Here is a 19,134-nt window from a genome sequence, read left to right as displayed (position 1 = left end):
CTAGCCTGTCTTTGAAATGCGCTTATAGCCGGCATAAACTTTTCTGCGCTGGCCTCTGGTTCTTTATGGCTTGGCCATTGGCTTCCGGTCCTGAAAGGCTCGCGCTCACTTCTTGTTTGTGTTTTTTGTTGTTGTCGTTGTTTCGACTCGCACACGTCTGTACTTTTTTTTTTTCGCGTACATTTCAATTTTTCTTTCGGGCTTCCAACCTTTTCGTCACTCCCGACTCACTTTCCCCTCGTCTCTTCCTCCTCCCCTCTTTCCTGTGTTGCTGTCGGCCCTTCGGCGATCGTGAGAGGGGTTTAGTGTCTTCATCTCCTACCGCTATTTATCACTTTTTCTTTTATTTTTGCAACCGCATAGCGGCGCCTTTGGGGCAACTTTTCGACGCCGAGTTAAAGAATACTTCGATGATCAGACATAAACTGTCGACTTCATGCGTCACTTTTCATTTTCCCAGTCCGGCAGTGGCTTTGTCGGTCGCTATATGTCCCCGCACTTCGCTTATTTTTGTCGCCGAGAAAGCCGCGCGCTTTGTCGCTTCTCTCCACCGCTCGGTTTGTTTCTCCGCGTCGACAGTTCGGTGGCCTCATGGATTTCGATGGTTTCTCCCCCCGCGCCTTAACTTCTTCGACGGGCTCTTCATTCCTTTATATAGCCTCTCCGTGTTCACTTCTTAGCTGGTACGCCGCAGAATACTGCCCGAGAAAAGAAAAAAAGGAGAAAGATGCCAATGCGATAAGAAAAAGCAAGCGCGGAAACGGCGAAAACCATTCGCGAAATGAGTGCTTCGACGCCACCCTTTGTCCCATTCGTTCTAATTTCAACCGCTGACGTGAATGTCGTCGGGATGTTCTCTCTTTTTTTTCTCTCTCTCTCTCTCTCTCTCAGTTCCCCATTTTCTGCTTTTTTTATTTTTAGGATTTCGGCGACTTAGTGCCGCCTACTTCGCCGCGGATTTCGTAAATAAATTCCTCTATATATATAGCAATATACCTGCGTTTGTTCGTGAGGCGGTGGTTTTATTTCTTGTCGTTGATTTTACTGCGCTTCAGGGCACAGAGAGAGAACTGAGCTGAGCTGTAGGCTACCAGGCTTCCATTTGTCGAGGGAGCTGTGGGATGCAGGGAGAGAGACGTGCCGAAGGCAAGTGCATAGCTATATAGCACCCATTCCGGAGCTCGCTTCGCTTTGATTTGCTCCCCGATAGTGGCGCCGCCGCGCCTTTATACGTGCTCTCTCGCTCAGCGCCGCTCTTTCGCTTTTCTACGTCACCACCTATTTGAGCCACGGGCTCCTCGCGGCGTCCTCCCCGCGCTGTCTTTGAATGTCTATTCCCGCGGGTTCGTTCCTGTTCGCTTCTCTCCATTCGCTCGGCGCGTTTTTTGCGCTCAAGTAATGGTCCGCCTCAGGAAGCAAACCCCGTCGTCCCCCTGTTAGCCCTCTTGGGTCACGTTCGGTTCGTTCTCAGATTAAATAAGAACGGCCGTATTTTTGCCAGCCCCTCGCTCTGGCGCCCTTCAATTCCTGCGGATTTTTTTTTTCCTGCCTTTTCTCTCTCTCTCTCTCTCTTTGTGCGTATTTGCGGCGCGGATTTGCGCCGTACTTAAAAACGAAGGTTCCCCTCCGGGATTTGATTTTTTTTTTTTCTGCGGGGAATTTCGAACTTCCTCTGCATTAAGTTGAACGTCTTGAAATAGGAAGGCGCTTTAAGTAGAAGGCTTGTGAAAGTAGGCCCAAGGGCTTAATCTGTTGAAGCAGACTTACAAAGCATTCACCTGAAGTAGGTCCTTCAGTAAAACCGAAATTTTGTCCAGGTTGGAAAGGTGGTCTGCGGAAATTTCTCACTCGAAATTGGGCGCCTTTGATCGGCTTAATAAAAAAAAACGCAGGGAATGCAAAACAAATTAAATTGCAAGTGTTATTTCAGTGTCCAGCCCACTAAAGGTCAACAGTTACGATGATTACATGACGGATGGTCCACTAATGTTCTTACTAAGAGCCAATTTTATTTCTTGTGGAATGCAAGCATATTACTTATTTTAATTGTAGTATTTCTCTTTCGAAAAACGTGTGGTTTGCTATTTTCCAAATCAACGAGGTACCCTACTCTAGAAAGCTGATGGTCACTGCCGTCTCAGTAATCGTTGTGCTCACTAATTTATTTCAACTCATGCAAAAAAAAAATGCATTACCCAGAAAAATCAAACAATACCGCTCTATACAGCTGGAATCACGCTAAATATAGCCCAAACGGTGCTTCTCCAATCTTCCCAGAAAGCCCTAGCAAAGTTCCCTTACAAAAATGAACATTGAGATGCAATTAACTGTTTATAGAGTATTTATTGAGTCAATAAAAAGTCTATTAATACTCAAATCCTAATGACTTTGGTCTATAAAAAGTCAATATGTTCTTGACTGGTATGACCCAATATAAATTTAATTGACTACAAGTGAATTAAAACTCAAGCAACAAAAAATCAATTTACATCGATTTCTCACTATGTCATTAAAAAGTCAATAAGTTCTTGACTTATAGACCCAATATAAATTTAATTAACCACAAGTGAATTAAAACTCAAGCAACAAAAAATCAATTTACATCGATTTCTCACTATGTCATTAAAAAGTCAATAAGTTCTTGACTGATATGACCCAATATAAATTTAATTGACTTCAAGTGAATTAAAACTCAAGCAACAAAAATTCCATTTACAGCCCATTTCTCACGACTCATTAAAAAGTCAATATGTTATTGACTGATATGACCCAATATAAATTTAATTGACTACAAGTGAATTAAAACTTTAGCAACAAAAATTAAATTTACAACAGATTTCTCACAAATTTTAGAACCAACCGCAACAACAGCTCAAACGATTCCCATTTCAGCTGAACAGCCTTTATTCATATTATATCTGCTATGGAGAGGTCATGATGTTGAAGTTGGTTGTAGGTTGTGACTCGGAAAAACACTGCTCATGAGGTCGCTTCGCAGTGTAAAATTTAACGTACAACTGAACACAGTATTCTTTTTTGGTACCAAGTGAGAAATGTGGTATGAAACTATCCTTAGGTTGGAATTAAATTGCACTATGTAAGGGAGAGCTCACTTGAGTTACTGATTCATAAATGTGACAGCATAATGGTGCGGAGGCAGCATTACCTGAATACCGGGCGTTTCAGCAATCACCTTCAAAAATTTTCAAAAATAGGCTTTTTGGGGTAAAAATATGGTTTGTGCTATCACCAGTGTTGGCGGACAACAGAAAGCCGGTAAATTGTCTTCAGTAAGCTGGTTTACTAATTTTTAATAAATAACTTTTTAATCAGTAGAGTTAGGCGCCTAGTTGCAATCAGAGATTTGTAGCTGGTCGTAATAGCCGTATCAGATTTTAGAATTTGGAAAACGCGATTACCCTTGGGGCTGCGGCTCGACAAAATTTGGCTTTTTCGACTAGTTACATGCACTGGAGGGCTTGCTTTGCCTGCATGCTTTCGAAACCGAATGTATTTTCGCACGATGCAGCCAAATTTTGTCGAGCCACAGCAGCGAGTGTAATCGCGTTTTAGAAATTCTAAAAACTGATATGGCTATACTACTAACGACCGGCTACAAATCTCTAATTGCAACGAATTGCCTATCTCTGATAGTTAAAAAGTTAGAAATTAGTTTACCAGCTTACTACCTAAGACAATTAACCGGCTTCCCGGTGTCCAGCGATACTGGTAATAATGTGCCGCAAAAGCCATATTTTTACTCCAAAAAGCCTATTTTTGAAAATTTTCGAGTCTTCCCTGAAAAACCTGATATTTATTACGATTGAAGATGTCAATCCAATTGGGGATTTTTACAGGTGTGGGTTATAAGGGGCCGTACACATTTGCTCACAAAGGGAGCATTCACACGTATGTACACGAGGGTATACTAAAGACTATTACAACAAAAAGGAGGCAAACGCATGAAATAAAATGGCATCATTTTGATTGGACCATAGAGTATAAGCATACAGGCTGTTGAAATGCCTCGTGAGACCAGTATTCAACACACCTATTGAGAAACCAATATACAGCATATGTACAGCCTTTGTCAAAAGTTTGGAGCCCAGGGGGTTTGCTTCTGAAGCAGACTGTCTGGTTCGTAATGCATCTCCAGCGCTCCAAATTTGCTGAAGGTAAGAAGATTTCTGGTCCTGCCTCCTCCAATGGGTAGGACTACCACGAATATTACAGGAGTCCCACTGCGAGGCTTAGAAGCAAACCCCCTGGGCTCTAAACTTTTGACAAAGACTGTACCTTGCGCCCGCGCCGCGGACTTGCTAACGCCGTTCAAATCGAGCGCGCAGGCTGGCAGGTCACGTGACAGGACGAACACATCCGGGCACCACGCGACCACGTGGGTCGTTCCGGCGTGCTGCCGTTTGTGCTCGCCGCTCGCTCGTTGGGGCATGTTTTGTGTTGTATTTATTTCAAAATCGCTGCTTCAAACTCGTGTTTGGTTTGACTTGTGATCGTAGCTTTTGGCACCGCTGGCAGTACAATTTCCAGCCCTTCGTGTGCTTCGTGAAAAAGCGACCGCGCCGGGAACCCTGCTGGCTTTTCGTCATGACAGCACGTTGGACTTCACCGATGGAAGCTGCTGCGTCTTTTATCTACCGGAACCGCCTTACAAAAGAAGAAAGCGGTTACTGGAAGGCGTCGAGTCTTCGTTTTCAGGTAAGACCTGTAATAATGCGCAGGAATGCGCGCAATTTGCCACCACGCAAATTAACCACCTAGCACTAAGGCGAGAAGAAACGGAAGAGATGAGGCGCTGCCGCCATTGTGCACGGTTATTTCTGCGGTGGCAAAATGCACTCTACATTGAGTCACTATAACTAGCTGGCCTGTCTGTGTTCACAGTGTATCCGTTGCGACGCGAACGCCGTGAAAATAAGTTAAAATCATTGTTCGACGTGGTTGTGCACTGCTGCCTGCACGCATGTTTTTCATCGCTATCCGCTCGCAGCGGTTTGACGACAGTGCACGCAACTTGACCTGTTTAGCGTTGCATTATGTGCTGCGCGTACACGCGTCGATACAATTTCTTGAAGTGGCTTCGTAAGCTTTGAACACACCTATGCGAGACGATTAAACCTGCTGTCGAGCTCTAGGGGTATGCTGTGTTCGCTCTGCATTCGACGCAGCTAACCCATAGCTGCCCGCCTCGGTGGTGGCCCATAGTGCGCGTCATTCGGTCTCTGGCGCTGCATACTGCGCTACGCGAGTACGCGTCAGGGCTCGGCATTTGATATACTCTGCTCTATACGACATCGAGTCGTGTTCGCTGCAGCGGACTGTGCGGCACCAGACCCGCCGCGGTGGCTCAGTGGTTGCGGTGCTCGGCTGCCGGACCCGATAGACGCGGGTTCGATACCGGCCGCGGCGGCCGAATTTTGATGGAGGCGAATTCTAGAGGCCTGTGTACTGTGCGATGTCAGGGCACGTTAAAGACCCCAGGTGGTCGAAATTTCCGGAGCCCTTCACTACGGCGTCCCTTATAGTTCGGGACGTTAAACCCCAATAAACCAAACCAAACCAAGCGATACGCGCTACTGGCCACTGTGGCGGGCGGTTAATCGCGTTGGAGTCAAAGGCAGACTGAATACGTCGTCCTCCAAGGCTGAACTGTCGGTGCAATCGCCTTGCAGTGGTGTCTTACAAGCTCAAAAAGCCACATCCAGTAACAGGCTGTATGAACGCGTATTCGCGTAAATAGAGGAGTGATGCGGCTTCCCCAATGAGAAAACTGCCTGTTCGATCATTAGTGTAGCCGTAAAGTGCTTTTAGTGGCAGGCGACCGTGAAGAAAAATCATTGTTAGATGTTGAAGAATAACCAGTCCAAAAATAGGCTCGAGCACTTTTGCAGCCTTTTCTAACAGCCCTTTCAGATTAATTATTTCTGAAGAACCCTAAACAGTGCAGAGCTTATTGTGGATTCAAGTGTGAGCAAGGTAACTTTTGTCTGTTTAAACTTTGCTTTGTGTTTGTGTGAAACTGGCAGTACGAATTCTTACCCATTAACACAGTCATTGTGGGTACGTCATCTTCCATAGATTGCACAGGTGAAATTCAAATTATGATGTTATGCAGGTGAAGTGCCTGCTGTCCAATGGTGAAGAGGTCTGAAAAGAGCTGTCACTGAAAAGGATGTCTCCGCTGTCCAACTGTGGGGCTGTCTTCCTTGTCTGGGCCCGTTCAACGTGTATTGCAGAACACATGTAAGTACTGAGTTTTCTAAAGTGCGTTTTTCTAGAACTCTGTGTTGAGATCAGTGTGTTGCACCAGTGTGCTTTGAACCAGTGTTGACGGCATATGTTGGCATTTGCCTTTGAAATAGTATATGTGTGTTTCTTCTCAATAAGGCGTCATCAAATACTGCAACTTTGATTCTGGATTTGAAGTGGTGAGCTACAGAGCAGCATTTTAAGGCGATATTACAGCAGGAGGACAGCCTTGTTATCCTTCTACTGTAATACCTGTGTCACATAGCACTCCTCAACAGTTGTAGCAGTAGGATAACTTTCATTCTTCTACTGTAACGCCAGTGTCAGATGACACTCCTCAGAGACCCATTGTAAGAGGCTGCGCAAAAGAAACCAGGATGAAAGGGAAGACACGAATACCAAAGGACGAGCGCTGAAGTACCAACTGGTAGTTCAGCACTCGTCCAACTACCAGTTGGTAGTTCAGCGCTCGTCCTGTGGTATATGTGTCTTCCCTTTCATCCTGGTTTCTTTTGCGCTGCCTCTTACAATGATGCTTAACCGACTAGCCCACACAAAGTTATTGATCCTCAGAGACCTTTCCAGCGAAGGCATCTGATTTCACTTGAGGAGCAAAATATGAAAGGCATTAATAGTAATTTAACTGTAAACCTTAAGATTTTTGCCATTTCGGTGAGTATACTTGCTCTAATTCACATATATTTGTCTAGGAGATTGTAGCGACCTGGTTGACTCAGATTTTTGGCTTGCTACCTGATGGCATGGCTAAACAACTCGAAAAGAATAGGATATAAGACATGAATGCATGCTGCACTAACAACTGTTTACATTATCAGTTTTCCACATTATATGGGTTGCACTGTATATACTCAGAAATAGAAAGGAGCCAAGTACAAAGAAAAGCAAACCAAACAACAAAGAGGTAAAATGCGAAATGTTACCCTCTTTTTCTCATGCACTTAGCAGCAATGGTCATAGTGAAAAATAGCATAGCAATAAAGAAGCACTTCGCTTGTAACATGCGCACCTTTTTGGAAATACTAGAGTGTAGTGGTGCTTTTGCCATTCTTAGAAACTGGCTTGTCTGGCATGGCTCTGCATCTTGATGTGACTAATTGCATCATGTTTTGTTATGAAGGCTAGTGCGTTTTAGTGCTGGTTATTGCATTACTATTTCTACTTCCTCTGTCTACTAGTGAGTCGTCAGTGTGTGTTACACTTCCTTCTTTATCACATTTAAATTTTTTAGGTATTGCACATTTCAGTGTTGTGTCAAGGGCATGTGGAAAAGCTGGAATTACAGAATTGCTCTTAGCAAGCCCAGCCTCTTGTGTGATATACAGGCAGTGCTCCTACTGTTGCATACTATTTTTATTTTTGAATATTTGCTATTACACACACTAATCTGTGATTTTCATCAGCATGAAATCATTTTCCTAAATGATTTGTGCAGTTAACGTTATAAAAAGGCAAAGTACACAATTACCGTTTTCACTTCTTTCTTACATCGGAACCTACTACTGTTGCATGACACCATCATTGTGAGGGTGTAAGTTTTGTGTTTATTTTAAACAACTACATGATTTCTGACTTGCATGCTTCAACAGGCATGAAAGCATATTACCATATGACACTATGCAATCAACAAATGCAATTCGATCTTGGCCGCGCTGGTGTAATGTCGATGGAGGCAAAATCTAGAGGCCCGTGTACTCTGCGATGTATGTGCACATTAAAGAACCCGAGGTGGCCAAAATTTCTGGAGCCCTTCACTGCGGTGTTCCTCAAAGCCTGAGTCGCTTTGACGTTAAACCCGCAATTAACGCCTCATTCCTGGCTGTGACTATAGCATAGAAATTTTATTCCTGTGTTCTGTTTCCTGCAGGTGCATTCATTTATTGCTTCGAGATTGAAAAGGCTGTGTACAAACTTTGGACGGAATCCAGAAGGATGCAGTATTTCTGAAGCGGGCCACCACAACTGTGTGGTGAAGAGAAGCAGTGGTACAGCGCAGCTTCATTGGCAGCTGCTCAGGAGAAGGATATTGGAAGGCAAGGAAAAGGCTCTACAGAAGACACTCACGCAAGTGAAAATGGATGCACTCACAGGTGATTACTGGTTTTAGCTGGATTTAGCACAGAAGTATATATTCACTCCGTCAGTGTATTCGAGAATTGCAACTCAGGATTTGTTAGTGGTTTATTAGGAAGCACAAAACAAAGGGTAATAACAAATGTATGGGATGGAAGCTAGTGACCAATTCACTGTAGGTATGTCATCATGTGAAGGTTTGTGTAGAAGAGGTTAATTGATGGGCATAGTTTGTAGCTCATGTGAGGGACAGTACAAATAGCTTAAATGGCGAGGTTCTGACACCAATGGGGCAGTGCATGAGCAGAAAAACTAGCCAGGAGTTAACAAATTTTCATGAATGCTCAGCTGTCATGCTTTAGAAATAAGGCTGTTGGTATTTGGCAGCCATGTGCTGTGAAGCTCGGTATTTTAAAAGTGTTGAGGCCTAAGAGATCTGATTCAGTGTTGGCATTCATGGGTGCTGTCACATTAGCCATCCTCCTTTAATGCAAATAGCAGCATTTGCTAGTTGTCTTTGCAATGGGATCATTGTAGCAGTGTATATCATAATAAATATATAATTTTTCTCCCTTAATCTTCAGGCACTGTCGCTACACACAAATGGATTCAAGCTGCCATCAAGGCAATGAAAGATATTCGACTTTCTCGGAAAAGATGCACGCTATGATGCGAGGGGCCTCCAGTGCGACTCATTCGCTGCTTTTGTCTACTAATAAAGCTAAGGTTGCTCTTAGGCAAATGTGAGCATTTTTTTTTGTTCTTTCAATACATACTTGCTCTTCGTGCTTCTCAAGAACATGAATCATGTAATACTTATTTGCATGCTGCTACGTACATACTACCGTGCTCAAATTTGAGAGACCCCTGTGAGTTCTTGCCGAATTTTACCAAACTGCATGTGGGCGCCGCCTGACGAAGCAATCCTGTTGTCGAGACCGATGCCCATATGCAATATGGCACGTTTCAGCATGCACTTGCATTGGTTTCTTAATTTTGCTCACGATAGTATGTCCAAACATTGAGCATCACTATGAAGACATGTTAGGTAACAAATTTGTTTCTGGATGGTTCACCCTTCCTTTGACATCATCATCCCGGAATGCTACACCAACCGCACCAGGAAACAGTAAACCAAAGCACACCAGAGCTGGTATCAGCCGGCTGAGTCACACCAGATGAGAACACACTATGCCATGTCACAGAACTCATTTCTGAAAATCTGGTCTCGAAACACCAGGAAGGGTAATTCGCCAATTTTCTTTTGTGCGAGTGTATCGCAGTGTTGTGATTTTGAGATCACCACACGCACATAGCGGATGCACTATGTAGCTCGGAACACTGTGGCAAGGTAATAAACAACCAGTAAACTTTCGACTGGATGTATTTAGATCTTTTAATAAACAGTCAGTTAAATGTGAACTGCAGGTCAATTAAATAAAAATGCCAAGTAATAAACTGGTAATTAAATGTGAACTGCAGGTTTATAAAGAGTAAGTTAAATATGTATTGCCAGTCAATAAAATCTCTATTTAGATCTATTGAGTTAAATTAATAAACTGCCAATTGGAATACGGTGGCCAATTTTAAATTGAAACTCAACACAAAAAGTCTATAAACTGTCAATTAAACCACAAAAGAGTTCATAATAAACTGGCAATTAAATGTTAACTTAATATGAATTCAGTGTTAATTGACATGCAATTAAATGTGAACTGCAGGTATATAAACAGTCAGTTAAATATGTATTGCCAGTCAATAAAATCTCAATTTGGATCTATCGAGTTAAGTTAATAAACAGTCAATTGGAATACGGTGGCCAATTTTAAATTGAAACTCGACAAAAAAAGTCTATAAGCTCTCAATTAAACCACAATACAATTTATTGCCGAGAGTCAATAAGTATTTAATTAAAACTGGGTAGAAATTTTTGTAAGGGTTACGCCTCCTGACTTCGTAACAAGTTTGCCTGTTTAGCAACCATTCTGCGAAGTAGTCAGCTTGATAATCGCATAACGCTTTGCGTCTCTTTTTTTTTTTTCCCCGCCATAACCCCGCGCCTGATTAAAGATAACACGCCTTCACGCAGTCAAGCGTGAACGAGTCATGAAGAATAGTTTCCATATCAGAAATGGAGGACTTCGTAGCAGTCCTGCATCGATCGCTCGGCGCTGCCTTTCAGCCATTTCCCCGAACTAACAAAGCAGTAGCTATTTAGGCTTCGCATTGTCTCCGATGGCTGTTCGTGGAACGCATCGAACTGAGTTGCATAAACCCGTGTGCGAGGCATAAGAACGGATTCTGCGTTCTCCTCTCCTATCCTTCTCTTCCGCGTCCATTGTCGTGTTTTATTTTTCCTTTATTGATCCGCGTTCAGATACGTCCTTCTATCTCTGTGTGTCCTAGAACAAGCACCTCTCGCTATGTCCTCTTCTCCTCTTCCAATCCAAACGCGTGGAGCCATTAGACTTCGGAAACGCTCTTTTCCCAAACCGAACTGAAGCATCGGCGCTAGCGCATTATTTGTCCGCAGCGTGTAGAAAAAGGCACGGGCCCCAACTCGAACGGTGGTAAAGCTCCCCGCGTGCCTTCAACTTCGTCGCTGTATCGATCGCGCAATTTGCTCATTCGTCGCGCTTGTATTCGCGGCTCGCGACGAAGCTCTCTCGCACCACCACCATCGGGCCACGGGCGCGCGTTCGACTGCAGGCGCGGCGGCGTCAATAACGATTCACTCATTGGCACACTGGCAACAGGCGAGGCACGGCGCCGTCGCTGGCGCGTCAGTTTCGCGCGGGCTTGTCTTTCCCCAGGGGGCCTTGTGCTGGAGTCGGCAAACTTCCCCGGGGTATTGCTTCCCCTCTTTCCCTTTCCGACGCTGTCGCTCGGTTGTTGCGTCTCTCTTTATTTCGACGACGGTCGCGCAGGCGCGCGGTTCCGTTATAACAGGTTCAAAGCGGCATGTTTGCGGCCGCGCATTGGCTTCGTCAGCGTTCGTTCCACCGATTCTTCGGAGCCTCACCTCTTGCTGAGCTGGCCCCGAGAGGCTAGGAAGTGCTTTAAATTCCGCCGGCTCAGTCGAGCACCGCAACTCGTATACGGCGAAAGGCCGCGAATGTGTGCGCGTCCTCCCCGACCTCTTCCTGTACCCCATTTCCCTTTCCTTTACACCCTAGCCTTTTCTCGTTCTTTTTTACCTGTCGTTTTGCTGGGAATTGATTTGCGCCGTGAGCTTCGCTCCGGTTCCCCGTTTCACTCGCTCTCTACATAGTGAATTTTTTTTCCTTTCGCTTCGCGCCCCGCATAACGCTGATGCCAGGCCTGCCCCTTCGGGAGATAATTAAAACCAGCACAGGAGAAGCAGCAGCATCAGCTGCGTTAGACGCCCTCTGCTGGTTTCGGGTGAGATCGATTTCGTGAGTGGCTGTGTTCCCGCGGGCTGCACGCCACTGACCACCGTCCGAAGTGGCTGTGTGCTGTTGGTGTGTGGGTTGGTTCGACGAGTGAGATCAAAAATGAAAAAGGGTGAGGATGGTAGGACGCTTTGGTCATCATCGGTGGGGGTGGATGACGTCACTTTTCATTACTGTTACTCGTGTGTCCACGCAGACTGTCGTGATTGCTAACGCAGCCTATTTTTTGCTCTCTTCCAACCTTTTACTTTTTGATGAAAAGGCTTTCGAGAGTCGTGGACAAAGCGCTGCAGTTGAATGAAGTGGGTTTCGCAGGTTCTTTTACGATGTTTTTCTTCGAGTAAAAATCACGTTTTCATCTGGCAGGACGTTCCATAACGCAAACCAAACAAACAAACATTGTTGCTTAACCTCATGTCAATTACCTACTCGGCCTTACCCGCACTCTTCTAAGTAGTCATCTACGACGCACAGTTATTGCTTGTTTTTTCATTTTAGGTTGAATTCTTTTCTCATATATCCTGACATATTCCAGTAGTAGTGCTGGCGAATATTTTTTGTGTGTATAGGATACCGATGTGCATAGGACCTAGTTTTGCTAACAGTGTACAATTAAACTTCGTTTAATGCCACATTAATACAGATAGAAAGAAACAGCAAGCCTTTAGTTCATTTCCGTTACCTGCAATGAAGGCTTCTTTTAGCATGTGTAACGCGTCTACATTGCTCCCCGATTATAGATTTAACCTTTTAGAACGGACCAGTATGGACAGATAAGTCAACACTAAGCGGTTCGGAATCGCTAAACCCGCAGGCTATAATATAGCGAAAGTTTTCTTCTGCCAATGTGCTTTGTGACCAGCCGTCGCATTCTTCTTTAAATACGGCGATGATGGCGCTAGGGTGTCTGTGGCCAAAGAGCGCCATGGCACAAGGTATTTGCTTCTACTCAAGGTGGGATTAAAGGCTCTCTTTAAATACAGTAGTTATCTTCTAGTCAACTGACCTGCGCACTTAACGCGAGGGACAGTAACGGAGCTCCTATGAATAAGGGAAGTTATAGCTAACTTGTTCTCTGCTGCTCCAATAATTGGCTGATCATCAATGTTATTCGCCCGTAAGAGAGTTTTAGCCTAGCGCTACCCTATAGCATTGTCGTTACCGCTACATGTGGCACTCGCTACGTAAGGGCATTACCTGTATACGCACATAGGATAAAGTTTCAACTTATCTGTACCGCACTACCGCTACCGTTACTGGGCTTGCAATAAAGTGTACATGAGCGCACATCCGCAGCTAGCGCCAGAACGTAGCAGTAGCGGCAGCGGAGTAAGTAAAGGTAAGCTAAAACTGACTAATTTTTTTTTTTTTTTTTCACCATCAGTGGCTCTAGGAAGCTGCCAGCGCGCGCAGCGGGATGCATTAGCTAAACAGCGCATCGGGCAATGCGGCTATTCCTGCAGTATCGATTTTTACCATGTTCTCATGCAATGGCACCCGTCTTGGGAGATATGTCAAAATCAAAATGATGCGCTTAATTAGGTAATGATCACTACTAGCGGCCGCAGGTGCCACCATTTTGAGACAGCCCCACGCTAACCTTAATGCGGCCCGCTACAAATATGTTTAAAAGCGTGAGCAGTGAAACAACAGGCTCTAGTAACCTCTTCACCTGTGGCTGCTAACTTCGACTATGCGAAAGCGTTAAAATTATCGAAAAAGCTGTAAAGTTGTGAGTGAGAAATATTCGTTAAGGGGGGCAGTACATGTTGCACATACCTTATCATTGACCGCTCTAACAATGAATAAACACCACTTGCGAAATTAATTTGAATGCTTCAGGACTATAAACGGCGCACAGTCAAGATGCATTCTTTTTTTGTCGAAATTGCATGCGTAAGACCTGGCGAATGTGTCGCTACAGCCATAGCCTTCACATAAATGTCGCGCGGCGCAGCAATTACTTACTCATGTATTCACAACCGTGACTATGGAGCTAATCTCTCGAAAGCTGAATGTGCTACCCCTTGAGGACAAAATACCCTCCAAGCATGGTCATGAAGAATAATTAAATCAGTCGCATTTTATTTCAACGCCACTGGACGATGTTAAACAGGGTTCGTTTTTGCTTCGCTGAAAAGAACGGACCACCGTTTGGTTGATCTGAGGCAAGATCGCATATTTCTCTTCTGGATATAAAGCCCGTCACTCCGAATCTACGAACGAGAAAGAAAATTCACAGCAAGATTTTCTGCGTTTTATCGGCAAGAGAAGCAGAAAAAGAAGACGGATTATAAATTGATCTCTACAGTTTGCCGTCAGTCAACCGATGCTCAGGGAGGCGAAGCAACACAACCATACCTGCTTATTCCGGTAAAAAATCGAAGCACTGTAAAGTGATGAGACCAAACTGCCTAGTGCTGCAGCTGGGCATGCACCCCCCCCCCTCCCTCTTTTTCATTATAATAACTGCACAAAAATATATACTATTAAAGTGCGCTGTACGTTTTCTGCCGCCTTACATACCAGGATTTCGCCTCGCGTTAAACAGTGATCCCACTTCCAAGTAAACTTCAAAAAAACAATCTTCTCAGCCGATTCCATGCTAGTATACTGCTCTCATCGAAGAAATAAGCCGGTATAGTACACATGGATCCCGTACGTATTTGTATACCTAATCCCTAACTTTTCTTGATCTTTTAAACTTATTCCTCATTTCATTTTTCCTTCGTTCTGCTTTCATGAAAGACGTTATCTGTTGGAACCTAGACGCTGAAGCGTAGTCGCGAGCACGTATTACGAGTCGAGCAAAGATGCAAGGGCGGGACAAAGAGCTTACATGCAACAAAGAACGCAGAGCGTGATACGATATTCAAATCTCCAATTCACTGTGGACGGACGTCTTATGTAAATTTAACGACACGTGGCGCTTCTCATTACTGAAAACATTTTTCGATTGAAATTCGAGACCCAAGTCTTTTCCTTTTTCGGGCCACTTACATCAGACAGCGTGTTTTACGTACGTTTCATGTTTAAAAACTCTAACGTTATTCCACGCACTCAAATCTATGGGACGGGTTGTAATGTATCAGTAACCCTTTTTTTTTTCACAGATAGTCGCGTTACACAAGAACTTTTTTTTTCTCAAGGAATAAATTTAGCAAAAAAAAAAACGACAGTTTCAGGAGGAGAAATTCTAGAGGCCCGTGTACTGTGCGATGTCAGTGCACGTTGAAGAACCCCAGGTGGTCGAAATTTCCGGAGCCCTCCACTACGGCGTCTCTCATAGCCTTAGTCGCTTTGGGACGTTAAACCCCATAAACCATAAACCAAACCAGTTTCAGGTGAATACTTGCTTTACTCGCTTCTTCACAGCTGTGGTATGGACAATAGAACAAAGTATACACTGCAGAGGAAACGATGAAAAAATAAACTGACAATGAAGTCAAGAGAAACGAAATTCGCAGCGAACGGTGTAAGCCTGGAATCCGCGCGTATATTGCCACGTATCATTGCAGTGTGTGTTCGTTCACGCTCAAGGCAGCAGGAAAGGGTCGTTATCACTTTTGTTCGTTGCGCGAGAAGCGACCAGACTAATCTCGATTGTTCGCAGCCATGAAAGGCTGCATCTAGGTTTTTCCAGATTACCGTAGATGATCTTGACCTGTTATCTGGAAGTTTCCTTGCCGGCTTTAAATTGAGCGATGCCGCGAGCGGCGGACATTCTGAGTTCGACGACCGACGAGCAAGTTTGTTCCTTACGCCGCCGCCGAGTGATTCAGTTCTTTTGCGGGCGCAAGTCAGCCCAAATAAAGAGCTTCGTTCGCAAGTTTTGTTGCTGTCTTCTTGACTGCTGGATTGCCGTCACTACAACGTTACATCTGGTGGAGGTGCGGGGTAGCCTTTCATGTTCCGGACACCCCCTACAAGTCGTGACGCCAGCCCTCATAGTCATCTACCGCAGGACGTGACTCCAGTCCACCGCGCAAGCCGACGTCTGCTAGGGGACGCACCTGAGTTCTGGACTCTGCCGGACCCTACCCGGAAGCGAAATCAAGTAGCAACGTCCACCATGAGCTTGCCCCAGACGACTACTCCAATCGTAATTCAGCAGCCCCGGGTGCCACCAACCCCGACCCGGCCAGCGACCAGCGGAAATCGAGGAGTTTTTGCGTCGGCAAGAATGCTCACGGCCCAGCCGCCTATCACGTTCTCCGTCGCCATCGTCACCGCGCTTTGTATCTCCTAGCCGAGGCTACGCAGAGCGTGGACGCTCCCCCAGGCCCCGAAGGTTAAACTAAATAAAGCAGCCTCTGGAGGTGAGGTTGCTTATGCGCGCAAGAACTAAGATCCTCCATCAACGAAAACACAAGACTATGCCTCAACTACGACGACCCCTACGATGACGACCCCTACGATGACGACCCCTACGATGACGATCCCTACGACGACGACGATCCCTACGACGACGACGATCCCTACGACGACGACGATCCCTACGACGACGACGACAACTACGACGACGAAAACTACAACACCGTCGACGACGACACGGCCACGACACGACACGACGACCCCTACGACGACCACGACCCCTACGACGACGAACACGACGACGACAGCTACGACTACGACAACTACGACTACGACAACTACGACGACGAAAACTACAACACGGACGACGACGACGACACGGCCAGACTTGAAGCTTTTACCGCTGCCTTTAAACCTTGTTATGAATGCTAAAGGACTCGAAGCTAGCATTCTCCGTGTTTATTTTAATTTTAAAGCATCGAGACGATGCTTCTTTGGAAGGGGGGTAATGCCACGTATCATTGCAGTGTGTGTTCGTTCACGCTCAAGGCAGCTGGAAAGGGTCGTTATCACTTTTGTTCGTTGCGCGAGAAGCGACCAGACTAATCTCGATTGTTCGCAGCCATGAAAGGCTGCATCTAGGTTTTTCCAGATTACCGTAGATGATCTTGACCTGTTATCTGGAAGTTTCCTTGCCGGCTTTAAATTGAGCGATGCCGCGAGCGGCGGACATTCTGAGTTCGACGACCGACGAGCAAGTTTGTTCCTTACGCCGCCGCCGAGTGATTCAGTTCTTTTGCGGGCGCAAGTCAGCCCAAATAAAGAGCTTCGTTCGCAAGTTTTGTTGCTGTCTTCTTGACTGCTGGATTGCCGTCACTACAACGTTACAATATATACAGAGAACCAAGTTTCCAGCTAGAAGTGCATGGAGGCGTCTTTTATTGCGGGATCTATCAGCCACCCACAGTCGCTGGTGCGAGTCCGGGTTATCGAAGGTCGGCTTCAACAAGCCAAGAAACTGCTCTCCGACAGCCATCAATCTTGACTGGGACGCTTACGGCTCTCTCCCTTCCTCGACCTCCGGCGGCGGCGGCTGCGGCGTCCGCCTCGGCGGCGACGCCCGGGCCGTTCTTGGCGCTTATCGGTCGTCAAGTCCCTCTTTATGATCCTCCATCTTTGTTCCCGGGCTGCCCTCTCTTTTTTGGCCATGCGTGTATCAATTTCGCGACCAAAACGCTCCGCTGCCCGCAATTTCTTCCCTTTATTCCCACTCTGTCTTTCCTGCGGGATGCTCTCGCTTACGTTTCTCCTCAAGGAAACGAAACGGGAGAGACAGAAAAGACCAGCAAGAAAAGAAGTGCCGGCGAGCGATTCTCATCTCACGCGTTTCCCCCAGATTCAGCCGCTATCGCGCGTGCCCTCGCTTGCTTTGGCGCGCTTTCCTTTGGCGCGCTTTCCTTTGGCGCGCTCCGCCGCGACCAATCTCGGGCACGAGTCGCCCATACTCGCGAGGCGCGCTTGAATTCCTGAGTGGTTTTCACGAGCGAACAGCTTCGCCGGCAATATCCATCTCTCTCCTTGCCTCCCTGTCTCATTTCTCTTTCGCTTTCTGCTCCGCCAGCATCACCAATCTCGTTCTTCACTTTTTTTATTGTTGTTGTTTGTTTCCGTCTTTCTTTGCGGCTCTGCCATCTTCGCTTGTTCCTCGTCGTCGCCGTCGTGTCGCCTTCCTCTTCTATACGCCTTCCCCGCGAGCAATGAGGGTGCGACGTTTTCCGCGGTGGCTACCATGTAATCGACGCCGTACGTCTTGACGATGATGGAGCATCCTCCCGACCGCCCACCGTGGCAGCGGTCTCCGTCCGTTCGTCCAGCGCAACGATTCCCACCGGCTCGATGGGTGCGGCGTAGCGCGGGCCGAGAGTGGAGGTACTTGCACCTGAATACGCTTGTATCGATCATGGCTCCACCTGCGGAAATGACAAATAGCGTGACCACTTTGTGGCGACGGGAAGATTCTTTTTTGCTTCGCTCAATGTCGACCGGGACAGCAATGGGCAGCAAAAGGGTGTCTCGTATACTTTTTGAGCGGTCAGGCTAAGAAACTCGGCAAGGGATCAGAAGTAACCCAGCTCTCCGAAGCGGACGCCAAGAGTTAGTCGCATAAAACCGCTACCCCCTCCCCTTTCCACTTTAATAGCATGGAGTTTCTCATAGCAAAGGTGCTGCTTCGGACGTTATAAACCTCATATATTCATACCATACATGAACAACGGGAAGCAAACCTGCAGATAGTCCATTTCAAGACATGAGGGAAGCCAGCAGCCACAGAAACCAAGGGGCACAGGGGATTTTTAATTAATTTATTTATTTCGTGCTGTTGATCAATTTACAATATTACTGAATATGTTATCGCTTAAAGCTAATTGATTAGAAAAGCAGAAGAAAAAACAACCGCATGCCGCCGGTGAGATCCGAACCCACGACCTCCGAATTACGCGTCCGGTGCTCTACCGCTGAGCTACGGCGACGGCTGTCAAACCTTCGACTTTCGGGGGTATTTATGTTTCACAAATAACCTAACCTTGGGAGTGTTCACCAGCGCCACCCACGTTCTTAAGCGGCGGACGTAGCACGTCCTGAGTTACCGCTGATGTGACGTAGAACGTCATCGAACGTCATCTCAAGACATCCTTGAGATGGGCACTGAGCTTTTGTTCTAAGGAATAATTCAGGATCATCTTGTATGAAGGCATATTTTAACGCAATAGCGTTAAGAATTCCGTCTTGCAGAAAAGCCGGCGTCTTCGTCGATGCCAGTTGTAGGCGTCGGCGTTGTAGGGCGTCAGCAAAGAATCCACCAAAAATGCCCACAGAAGCAATCTAGGTGGCAGGTGGGCCACCTGGGTCATGTGGCTTTGTGGCTTAATCGCAACCTGTCCCACCAGATTGTGAGCAAACTGGCCACCGTGGCAGATTGCAGTTAAATTAATGATTGGCCGCAAGAGGTTTGCTCGGGAAGAGCAACCTGGGTCGCACAAGGCCCACC

General features: G+C 46.1%; 1 protein-coding gene and 1 long non-coding RNA gene across 7 annotated transcripts in view; both read left to right on the top strand.

The window, feature by feature from the left end:
* LOC149339295 (protein turtle homolog B-like) overlaps positions 1-19,134 on the top strand; it is a 530,441-nt gene that overhangs the window by 404,236 nt on the left and 107,071 nt on the right. The gene's annotated exons all lie outside the window — the stretch shown is intronic.
* On the top strand, positions 4,378-9,929 carry LOC149339296 (uncharacterized). Its single transcript, XR_016283501.1, has 4 exons — positions 4,378-4,716; positions 6,134-6,261; positions 8,153-8,375; positions 8,943-9,929. It is a non-coding gene; the product is annotated as an uncharacterized LOC149339296 (long non-coding RNA).

Source organism: Amblyomma mixtum, chromosome 6, assembly GCF_055824585.1.
Source record: "Amblyomma mixtum isolate Tamu chromosome 6, ASM5582458v1, whole genome shotgun sequence".
Taxonomy (NCBI): Eukaryota; Metazoa; Arthropoda; class Arachnida; order Ixodida; family Ixodidae; genus Amblyomma; species Amblyomma mixtum.
Note: the sequence above shows the minus strand (reverse complement) of the source record. Positions and strands in the feature narration are given on the sequence as shown.